Source organism: Schistocerca piceifrons, chromosome 5, assembly GCF_021461385.2.
Source record: "Schistocerca piceifrons isolate TAMUIC-IGC-003096 chromosome 5, iqSchPice1.1, whole genome shotgun sequence".
NCBI lineage: Eukaryota > Metazoa > Arthropoda > Insecta > Orthoptera > Acrididae > Schistocerca > Schistocerca piceifrons.
Window position 1 is genome coordinate 63,509,206 of NC_060142.1, and position 12,634 is coordinate 63,521,839.

Consider the following 12,634-nt stretch of genomic DNA (forward strand, 5'->3'; position numbering starts at 1 on the left):
TTGACCGAAGAACTGTAATTCTCTCATCTGTAAAAATAAAGAAATCTCGTACAGTGTTTCAAACTGTTTGTTACCCTTTTACCTGGCCAAATGTAAAAATGGCAGCCATCGCATTCATATTGAGAATTTCTGTGAAATTAGGTAAACTGTACTATTACATGTGTAATAGTAATACGGACAACAAATCGTTCAGTTGTTGCAATCAGTGCTTGATTTCAGCTATACTTGATAAAACTGTAACTGACGTCCCCACTTACTGTAGTGCGTAATGACAAACTCCACTGTTTGCCCTCCATCACTTGAACATGACAGAGGCAAAGGCGTGTCCGGTCTGTGTCTGTCTGTGGTCTATGGTACCAACATCAGACTTGGGTTACTTCGGTGTAACGCTGTTTTGTTGACGTTCTGAATTTAGACTGAAACTTTGATATTACACTATGTGCTCTGTTTTTACACATTTATTAATTAATAGCAGCTAAAAGGATTGGAAAGAAGGGCTGATTAAGTACCCAAAGAAAGTGGATACTACCAACTGTAATAAATGGCGAGGCATCACCCTCCTATCTGTACCAAATAAAGTACTCTGTAGATTGATGCTAAATCGTATCAAGGGCTCAGTCGGGGCACGACTGAGAAAAGAGCAAACTGGGTTCTGAGAGCACCGAAGTTGTGTCGATCTCATCAACACACTGCGTATAATACTTGAGCAGAGTGCACAATGGCAGAACACACTCTACCTTACATTTATTGATTTTGAAAAGGCATTTGACTCTCTTAATAGAAGAGTTATGTGGCATACCTTGGAAGAATTTGGAACGCCATCAAAGATAATAAATATTATTAAAGTCATGTATGATGGATATGAATGTAGGGTGCTACACTTACTGAATCTATCCAAACAAATGCTGGGATGGGGCAGGGATGTATTCTGTCACCTACCTTGTTCTGTTGGTACTGGACAGCGTAATGAAAAGAGTTGTTGATGGTAGGAGAAGAGGGAATGCAGGACAGGCTTGAAGACCTTGACTTTGCTGATGATATCTGTCTGCTCTCGCAAAGATTGCGTGACATCGAAGAAAAGCTGTAGTAACTGAAAGAGAAAGCAGAAATTGCAGGACTTAAAATAAATGTTCAGAAAACTAAGGAAATGCGAACGCGATCTGAAAAACAGATGAAAGAAATTAGAACAAGTAGATTCCTTTGAATATCTAGGAAGTACCGTCTGTAAAGATGGAGGGGCCGAGGAGGATGTAAAGAGTCGGATACGGAAGGCAAATGGAGCCTTTGTACAACTGTACCCTCTCTGGCGTAATATGAGCATCTCGAGACGAACCAAGCTACGCTTGTTCAAGACCAACGTAAAGTCAGTCCTCCTGTATAGTTGTGAAACGTGGAAGGTGACAAACATGGTTGTAAACCAGCTGCAAGTCTTCATTAACCCGTGTCTTCGGCAAATTATAAACGTGAGGTGGCCAGATGTTATATTAAATGACGAATTGTGGGAGATGACAAACCAGCGACCAATCCGTGAACATATAAAGGAAAGAAAATGGAGGCGAATTGGTCACACAATACGCAAACAACAAGGAGCTGTTGAAAAGGCAGCACTGGATTCGAACGCACAAGGAACAGGTAGACACACGTACAACACCTAAGTCAGTCAGCTATGGCGAATAATTGCTGTTGCTGATGATGCAAACAGAAATGCATCAAAGTACGAAAAATTACTTTTCATAGTTGAATACCGCGAATGTCCAATTACTGTGCAACAAAGACTTCGTATCATTCTTATCCTTCTGCACTTCACGGTCGAGGCAAGATACCTGTTCAGAGTTCACATTCAGAGTTGTTCCTATGTTTTCCTAGGCGTACCAAGATCTCTTCTTCCTTACAAAGCTTTGTCTTCCTTGGGAATCTATCTTCATTCATACCGTTAATATGTCCTTTCCATTTTTTCTGCAGTCGTCCACTCTTTCACCAATATTATAAACATCACGTTCTGTTCTTATGTCTTGGCTACATATTCTGTCTCATCTTGAGCATTAACTTTTCTTAAAAATCTCATTTTCTTTGTTTGGATCTTCCCTGTAGGCAGGCAAGCCTCACTCCCGTACATTGAAACTGGTGTTGTCACTACTTTTTTAAAGCGTCATTCTGGTGTTCTTTCTTGCGTTATCATTCAGCGTTCTGTTTATAGTACCAAGTAAGCTGAATCTAAGTTTATGTATCTTGATCGTCATCGTAACGTAAGTCTGCTTCTAGATATCAGAAATTACGAGATTTTTTCCTTGTGGTTTTCTGTTTAATATTTATCTTTGAATGGACTGGATATTTTCCCCGAATTACAATGTGACCCACATAAAACAGGTACGCCTCGTGCCCGATATTAAAATAACACTGAAGTAACTAAAAATCAATACGTAATAAATGGTTCAAATCGCTCTGAGCACTATGGGACTTAACTTCTTCGGTCATCAGTCCCCTAGAACTTAGAACTACTTAAACCTAACTAACCTAAGGACATCACACACATCCATGCCCGTAGCGGTCGCGCGGTTCCAGACTGTAGCGCCTAGTACCGCTCGGCCACCAATAGAAACGGTAGAATACATGTAGTTACCTGATTATAAGAAATGCCGGAAGTGATGGCCGTGGACATCTGACGAAGTTACGACTTTACCAGCAGCACGCTGTAATTCTGCAGCCGTGGTGTTGTTAAACTCTCTAGTAATCTTCCGTTTAAGATATTCTATTGTGCGAGGATCGTCAGCATACATATTGCTTTTTAGTTTGTCCCATAAATGAAAATCACACGATGTTAATTAAGTCCGGGGACCTTGGAGGCCAGACGCTTCTGCTGACAAGTCTGTCTTCATGCAATACGTTGGTGACGTGGGCCATACTTTAGTTAGATCTGTGAGCGGTTGCTCCGTCTTGCTGGAATACTGCGCACAGCTTCTCTGCATCTGTTCATTGCGCATAGAAAGAGTCAAAGATGTCTGGCAAAGTTTAAGGTGTAATTGAGAAATATGGGGCCTGTAATGCGTCTGCCGGACAACGCACACCTGTCTACTCTGAGGGGAGACGTTCTTCTTGCAGAACATGTGGGATGTCCTGCGACCAGTATCTGCAATTCTGAAAATTTACATAATCTGACAAATGAAACCAGTAGAGCAAGGGGTCCAAGTACCCGTTAGCAACTAATGTAATCAGCCAGTTACAATAATGAACTGATCCTCAAATTTCAATTCTTGCACCACGCTCGCACAGTAGGGTTGTAAGGTCATATCTTTTAGTACACGATGCACGAGATACACCAGGCTGCTATGATAACTCTACCAACTTTCGGGGACTTCTCGTAAAGTCCATGCGAACTCTGTGGTTTCAGGGGTCCTCACTGTCCGACTCCTATTCCTCTGCACATTGTGAACGGATCCTACAGCCCTTCCTTTTTTGTACGGATCTTGAATAGAGCTAGTCGTAGAGTTTCTTCGCTTGGAACATTTCTTTGCCTTTCTTTATGTAACTTCACAATGTCAATTCCCTATTCTAATGCAAACTGCCCCATTTCTGCAACAACTCAACAATACGAGCTTCTCTCAACTGACACACTAACAGACAGCTGCACTCAACTTTCCGATAAAATACAGTGCAGCCAATTTTTGAGACAGTGTTGCCATTTCACAAGCAACTCGCCTAGAGATGATCAACCGGTACGTGGGAGACACTCTGTACAATTACTCTATTTCAGACAACGAAATTTTTGAGTTATATTCTTCGGCACACGTATTAAAGTCTATGCACATATTTGACGATCACATTCTCTTTTTTGTTAGACTGTTAAGATCAAATGGAAAAAGTAAAACATTTATTTGTGTTTCATGATTTATTTTTATCCTGGAACGTATCTGTCTTCCTTTCTTAAAGGTTCGGTCAATGTATTTGTGAAATGCTACACCCTTGTCTTCGACCTTGAGTAGCTTTTAATTTAATATCCTTAGTCCTTCCGGTACTGATTAAAATATCAGGTGTTTGGCACATTGTTATTAATATTTGAATTAAATGTTGGGGGTATCATGACTTATAATTTCCCGTAGTTTAGATGTGTTTACTTCGCGGAAGGCTTTTTTGAAGTCGATAAACGCAAAATGAGTTTCCAAATTGATTTATTGTTGTAGCTCTAATTTATGCGTCTATATTGCCATATATATATATATATATATATATATATATGTATATATGCGATAAATGCTAGATAGATTCGATAGCGTGGGAGTGCGCTGCCATTCAGTTCAATGGAATATATGCGTTTCGAGCAGTTTCTTACAGATAAGATTTATGTGCGAGCATCTCAGTGATTACCTCCTGATGCTAGAGATCTCCAAACTATTGTGCTTATTTGAAAAGAGGTAACTGTAGTACGTGTGACCAATTTGCTGCATGTCATTGCTCCATTTTCTTAGTCTTTCGAGGCAGACCAATATCCTTAACATCTGTTTGCTGCAGAACTCTTGAACACACATCAGCACATATTTGGAAAGCATCGCATGTACGAAACTCAATCTGCCATTTTCTCACATGATATCGTACAAACCATGAATAGAGGGTAACAGGCAGACGCCATAGTCCTAGATTTCTGGAAAGCGTGTGACGTCTTGCTCCACTGCAGACTGTTAACGAAGGTCACAGCATACGGATTTGGTTCACAGATATGTGAGTGCCTCGAAGACTTTTTTTCCTGACAATGCTGTGGTGTTAATTTTGAGTGACTATAGGAGGATACAAGATGACTTAGATAAAATTTCTAATGGGTGTGATAGAATGGCATCTTGCTCTACATGTAGAAGAACGTAAGTTAATGCGGATGAGTAGGAAAAATAATCGTGTAATATTCGAATACCGGTACAGAATTAGTTACGTGCTTCTTGACACAGTAACATCGATGTAATATTTGGGCATAACGTTTCAGTTAGATATGAAATGGAACGAACATGTCAGTTTGGTAGTCAGAAAGGCGACTGCTTGACTTCGTTTTATGCGGAGAATTTTTGGAAAGTGCATCTCATCTAAGAGTGAAAATGAGAAAGCCAGTAGAACGCAAGTGTGACCCATTCTGTGAATAGTGCTAGAGTTTTTGGGATACCCATCAGGTCGGAGTATAGGAAGACATCGAAACAATGCGGAGGCACGATCCTAGATTTATTACCGGTAGGTTCGACTAGCATGCAAATATTTCAGAGATGCTTCGTGAGCACAAATGGGAATCCCTGATGGGAAGACGACGCTCTTTTCGAGGAACACTGTTGAGGAAATTTAGAGGATTGGTATCTGAGGCCAACTGCAGACCGATTCTACTGCCGGCAACACACATTACGCGTAGGGACCCCGGAAGATAACAAGAGAGAAATTGGGACTCGAACGGAGGCTTATGGTCAGTCGTTTTCCGTCGCTCCTTTTGCGAGTGGAACAGGAAAATAAATTATTAAGAGTAATACGTGGTACCCTCCGCCTTGCACTGTACGGTGGCTTGTGGAATATTTCTGTAGATTTAGGTTTTCACTTTGGTGTACCGGGAGAGCCATTTCGAAATTCCTTCCGAGCATAATTTATTAATACAAAGATTCAGCTATACGATGCAATACAATACAAAATCTACAAAAAAACAGCAATAGTAGTCCCTTCTTTCCCTACAACAACAGCAACAAAAGAAATAGCGACATGTGAGCTATGACATTTGCTACAAAGAAACCAAATGCTTCTGCATTTCTTTCTTCAAGCCTTTCAGCCACGTGCATTCTACGTAACAAATATAAATTATTTAGATACTATACCTATGAAACGTGTGTACAAAATTCATATTACTTTCCAGTGGGATCTGTCTGTAGTAGCAGCAATGTAACGGCTTCCAGATCTTCAGACCACTTACGTAAAACCTTGCGACATACCGTAGTCAAGTGAATTTGGAGAAAGTGTATGTTGGTGATAAGAGCTCTGTTTAGCACATCCGATTGCTCACTCTGTGTACATTGCTACCTTATGGTGTAAACAGGGGATGAGCTGTGGTAACGTATCATCAATGCTGATTTCGCAGTCAACGTCGTCCTTGAAACAGCTGTAGCTGATAGTAATCGATCTCAAAACGTCGCTGAAGCTTAACAGTGAGATTAAACGATGAATTTGCCGAGAAACCAGCATACAAATGTATCGTACGTATCGTATGTATTAAAAGAGCACAAGTAATAAGCGTTACATATCTATCACAAATTTTTTTGCGTGTTACCTGCAACATCATTTGTGAAAGACGTGTCCCTTTCTAAGTACATCCTGATTTTTTTTTTCAGGCTAGTCTTTCAGCAGCTGACTGTATAAAGTATATTTTTGTAACTTTGAATAGGCAGTACCAAATATGTGATTCAGTACATCTACCGGATCTTCAAGATCTGAAAGATGCTCTTCCAAATAGTGATCCTACCGTTATGATAGGTTCGTTTCTGGTAAAGTTTGTAAATAATTTTTCACATTATTTTGTACTGTTCGTTCTGTAAATTAAATTTTTCGTACCACTTTTTTCACATAATACATCAATATGTTGTCCATGCTCACTGACAGACATCTCGTAGAGCAGGGCTTCACAACATACGTGCTCGCGGAGCAAGCTGTGAGCAGCAAGGCGCGAGCACGGAGCAGCGCGAGCACGCTACCCCCACTACCGGACCAGAGTGGAGAGTGGGGAGAGTCACGTGGGGCACACAACAGCTGCCGCCAGTCGATGTAAATCCGCGGCCACCTGCAGGGATATCACTCACGAATTATGTTATATCCTAGCCAGTAATGCCACCCGAGCCCGCTGCCAAAAGGTTGGCAGCATCAAAGTCCGGACGCCGTCCGCATAAGCAGCGCCAGCGAGACAGGAAATCGCCGCAAGTCTGCGCGCGCCACCGCTGGCTTCTGGCTTCTTAAGCGCTGGAGTCGCGAGCGCTAGGACAGTTCTGTATTCGCCGCTCAGTTGTATACTCGCCACCGAATTGTGTACTTGCTAGTCAGTTGTGTGTTCATCGCAGCAGAGTTGTTGTTTGTCGTCAGCCGACGCTGACCTAGCTGCTCCAACTCGAACTACACAGATTTCTGTAGACACGGAGTTCACTACTGTGTTTCTGTATCTTCGTTAATAAAGATAAGTACCGACTTTTATTTAATCAGAGTGTTTGGGTTTTCATCTTTCTGTTCACTGTTCCAGCGGACCGGTCGGCCCGCTATTAAAAGTGTGGCGGTAACTTCGTAAGCCGTTTCTACAGCGAATTGTTTGTCGTTACGAACGCCGCCACAAAAAATTATTACTGCGACAAATGAAACAAATAAAGGAGAATGTACACGTGCCACATAATTTTATTAGCTTAGTGTATGCCTCTACCATCTGTAGACACTGAAACTAAAGAATTCCACGACAATCCTATATTTTCAACACTTTCTTCAACACTACTTAAAATATCACCTCCGGTTGTAGTGTTCTTCATGGCTACTACATCGAGGAGCTCCTCCCTCACCTGAAGATCTCTATTAACACCTCTAATAAATATGGCAAGCTGCGCTGTTCCAGTGATATCAACACTTTCGTCCAGAGCTAGAGAATACACCATAAAATCTTTACAGATATTTGCAAACTGGCTCTGGACGTCGTCTGCCATGTCCTGTATGCGACGCATAATGGTCATGTTAGATAATGGCACAATCCGAAACTGTTCAACTTGAGATGGACACAAATGTTCCGCTGCAACTACCAAACATTCTTTTATTAAATCGTCATCAGTGAAGGAGCGCAGGGATTTTGCTAAAAGCAAAGCAATTTTGTAACCCACTCTGAGAGCTGCCTCAGTTGACTTTTCTTAGTCGTCCAGATCTTCTTCGGATAGCTTCTTTTAAGTTTAATAACTTCCTGTGCACGATCTGGTCCATCACATTTTCCACGTCCGTAGTCCTTCGCGTGGTACGACATATAATGTCGCTGCAAATTAAATTTCATAAAAGAATTCAGCGTTTTGTGCATACTAAACATTTTGCAACACCATCTTTTTCAGTAAACAGATACAATTCCTCCCAATGGAGGTTGAACTGCGAAATCATGGTTGCGGTTACACAACGGCGACTTCACATGAATCTTAACCAGCGAAGTGACTGTTAAGAGCTGATGGTAGTACTTTAAACGTTACACAGTCGGCGCGAATTCAATAGGCACGCTGCGGCCCTATTCAAACGTGCGCGCGCATTTCCCCTCCCTCCCCTCCCGCCCTACTCCGCGACCTGGCACCTGCTCGCGAGCACCTGCCTGAGCAGACGCGAATACTCGCGCTCAAAACCGGCCAGTTGTTAAGCCCTGCCGTAGAGTTACGGATAAATGGTGTTTTTTGCGTTCGGCGGATAAATATCTTGAGGGTTTCTGTTCTTGTATCATACAATGCTGCTTTGGCTGTAATGTGGACATATTGAAGGGGTATGGCTTCTTCATTTCCGTTATAACGTTGTTCAGATTTTCTCCTGTTTTTTTTGTTTTTGTTTCGGTTGTATGCCGGGTATTTTTGTATTCGTAATGATGAGGTAGTCGATTACTTGGCCGGTCAGAGTGGCCGAGCGGTTCTAGGCGCTACAGTCTGGAACAGCGCGAGTGGTACGTTCGCAGGTTCGAATCCTGCCTCGGGCATGGATGTGTGTGATGTCTTTAGGTTAGTTAGGTTTCAGTAGTTCTAAGTTCTAGGGGACTGATTTCCTCAAAAGTTAAGTCCCATAGTGCTCAGAGCCATTTGAACCATTCGATTACTTGCACTATCGCTATGACTGAAGTTAAGGAAAGGGTTATTTTAAATGAAAAACGATTAGCTATTAACAAGCAGTTCGGCATTTTATTTTGACTGTAACTTCGATGCTGAAAATTTTTCAGTGACCGGTTTCGATACTACAATACTACAATAGAAATGATTGAATTCCCACTTCGATATTTTGTAAATAGCGGTTATTACAATACGTCTATAGAGTAAGTTGATTTGTGGAGAACTTTATTTTACATGTCCAATTGGAGTTCAAAATGGCTCTGAGCACTATGGGACTTAACTTCTGAGGTCATCAGTCCCCTAGAACTTAGAACTACTTAAACCTAACTAACCTAAGGACATCAGACACATCCATGCCCGAGGCAGGATTCGAACCTGCGACCGTAGCGGTCGCGCGGCTCCAGACTGTAGCGCCTAGAACCGCTCGGCCTCCACTTGGAGTATCAGTAGTAATACTGTGATGAAAAAATAAGTTTCTAACTTTTTATTACCAACTCAAATTCTTCCAAGTTGAATTTTAGAAGTGTTCTCCTCCATCATTTTCGACATTTGATAAGTAGGCGACGGATATCAAACGTGGTAGTATCTCCTTTTGGATACTATCCGCTTGACATGCACCCGACAACGACAGCCACTGTTGGGATCATAGTCAATGAAAAGCATCTAACAATGTTGACATTACAGACCTATCAGAAGAAAGTGCGATTTTTTACGTGTTAAAGTACAAGATCGGTACCACTTTTTGTGGAATGCTATGCCAAAAGAACGCGAATAAAGGAATTTGTCTAGCATCTTTAAAAGAAATCTTACTGATTTTGCGAGAAAATTTGTTTTTGTTAATGAGACGTGGGTGGTTCCATTACTTCACCTTCGCAATCAAAGCATTCTGTGGAATCCAGTGACACTGCGCCAGAAGGTGTCATGGAAAACCCGTGCTTTCGTTCAGTAACCACCGAAGGCTCAAACAATATGTACCGAATACTACAGTAACGACTTTGTGGACGAACTGTATGAAAAATATTTACGAAGAGCCCAGGATATAAAAAAAAAGGCATCGTACACCAGGACGATGCGTCCATTCTCTGCCAGTAGGAATACTGAATCCTCTGAGGTGGGAATTTTGGCATATCACCCTGTACACAAGTTACAGTAATATCTGACCTCCACGAATTCCAGTATGTACAGGGTGTAACTAAATTCCCTTTACAGACGTCGAGAACGTATTGTGGGGACAAAGGCGATCAGTTTAGCATAGCAACTCTTGTACGGAAACGTACAATTTTCCCACTACACGGAAAGTACCGTAAAACACGTTCATATCTCCCGCATTTTAGGCATCACTGGCTAGGATGTTATAGATCACGGGGGTTAAACTCATACAGGGACTTCTGGTAACATGACCATGGTTAGCTGCCAGGCCACGTGAAGCGCTGCAAGTTTATCAGTCCGTCATCTCGCTTTCTTATTCGGTCGTCCATGTTTGTTTTCGTTTCGTAGTTAAACAGAAGTTGATTTCATCACATTGTGCTTCTGATGACGACTTCTCGTGTGTATGCATTCTCTGAATTGCATTGTAAATATGTTGCTCATATTCTGGTTGCGATCTGCTCACATCCGTACTATTGGGGCGGGGGCGGCGGAAGAAGCGGTGAATGATTCTATTTTTGTTGCATAGAAAAGCAGAATCTGTTTTCATTGCCTGGTGTTCTGTGGACTTGTGTGTATTTGTTTACTGCTTGCCAACATGTGTGTGAATTGCTCCATTTAACTGTGTTATCAGTATACTGATTTATTCTACTTTATTTTTGTTTACACCCGTTTTCCGTACCTTCTCGCGTATAATGAAGGACTTAAAGGTAGCAGTTTTGGACTTTATTACGTCTCGTCACTGAATGAGAACGTATGTAATTCCACTTTGAATGATGTTGCTTCTTACCACTGAGAGCCATGCATTTTCACAGTGGATTGCATTGTGTGCATGTTGATGTAGATGAGTATGCTTTGTAGTCTTCGTGACTACAGCATTCTTTGTTGCAAATGCTAAAAACGCGACAGTAGGTACTCAAATGTTTTTGCATCTTATTAACAGGAACTTCAATAGAAAATTTTAGCACAAGTCGTTGGCCTCCATTAGATGCGAGAGTACAAAAAACTGATGGGAGCAACATACTTAGAATGCATTTAAATCGAGCAATTCACACACACATTCGTAAGCAGTAACGAATAGACATGCGAAGAAACCAGCTTCTGTTTCATACGAAACATAATCAAATATCGAATCATTTGCACAACCCATGTTACGGATGACAGTAAAAATTAAGCAGAATACGAGTAACATATTCCCCCTGTCAGAAACAGTCCAGGACAGGTCCTTTTAAAAATAGAAAATGATCTTTACCAAGTAATGATCTTAGATTCTATCGAAGTAGTCCCCTTGGCTATACACAGTTACCAACGTTTCTGGAGGTCTTGCAATCAAGCAGGGAAATATTAAACTGCGATGCTTGTAAGCGCATTTATCACAGCCCATTGGATGTCTGTGTGAAGCTTTCCTTTCAGTCGCCTTTTCACTCGCGGAAACAAGGAAAAAATCGCAAGGCGAGAGTTCTGGCGAATATGGCGAATGGGGGAGGCAATAACAGAATGTCTGGCGGGATACGCGGTAACAGATAAAGCAGTATGGGATCTTGCATTGCCATGCTGTAAGAATCATTTCCGCGGATGCCACAAATCAGTGCGGCCACGTCGAATGGCTTGTCACAAAAGCTTCAAGATCTCGATGTAAAGACCTGAAGGAACATACTCATGACGAATTAATCCTTTACTATCAAAAAATGCGATCAGCACTGTATTTACAGAATGAGATTTTCACTCTGCAGCGGAGTGTGCGCTGATATGAAGCTTCCTGCCAGATTAAATCTGTGCCGAACCGAGACTCGAACTCGGGACCTTTGCCTTTCGCTCTACTGACTGAGCTACCCATGCACGACTCACGACCTGTCCTCACAGCTTCAATTCTGCCTGAACCTCGTCTCCTATCTTCCAGACTTGCCCGCGAAAGGCAAAGGTCCCGAGTTCGAGTCTCGGTTCGGCACACAGTTTTAATCTGCCAGAAAGCTTCAGCATTGTATTTGTATTCGAAGGTTGTCGCTCTGCTTTTTTCGAGGCTGGTGATCCAAGACTCAGCCACTCAGCACTCTGACGTTTCGTATGAGGGTCATACTGGTAGCACCAACTTCCATCCCTAGCAACAATCTTTGACAACAGTGTGGGGTCACGTTCGGCTCTATCCAGTAGTTCAGCAGAAATTAGTCTTTCCTCTTTCTGTTCATCTGTTAGTGCGCAAGCGACTAGTTTTGTATTAAGTTTCCGTGTCCCTAAATCTTCACGTAAAATCTTATGACATATATCACGATTCAGATTAAGTTCTTCAGATATCGCGCGCACAGTTACATGAGGGACTTCTTGCAGTAACTGCCTTACACGCCCCATGTTTGCATCGGTGTGTGCTGTAGACGGGCTACCAGCTTCGGGATCGTCTTGCACTGAATATCTGCCTTCACGAGACCTTTTGTGCCACTAGTAAACACGATTTCTTCAAAGTAATGCATATGCTTACCAGTCACTGTCAACGTTTCGCTAGTGGTTTTCCCGAGCTTAACGCAGAACTTAATGTTTAATCCATTGCGTCACTGTAACCAGTGCGCCACGAACCCGAACAGTCTGTTGCTAGGCAGAAGAAATTATCCAGTTGATGGATTAAAGAAGGAAGTACAAAAAATCCAGGGAAGTTCAGGGATGCAGAAATAAGT

At 42.0% G+C, this 12,634-nt stretch overlaps 1 protein-coding gene across 2 annotated transcripts in view; it reads left to right on the forward strand.

Moving 5' to 3' along the window:
• LOC124798090 overlaps positions 1–12,634 on the forward strand; it is a 291,165-nt gene that overhangs the window by 9,859 nt on the left and 268,672 nt on the right. The gene's annotated exons all lie outside the window — the stretch shown is intronic.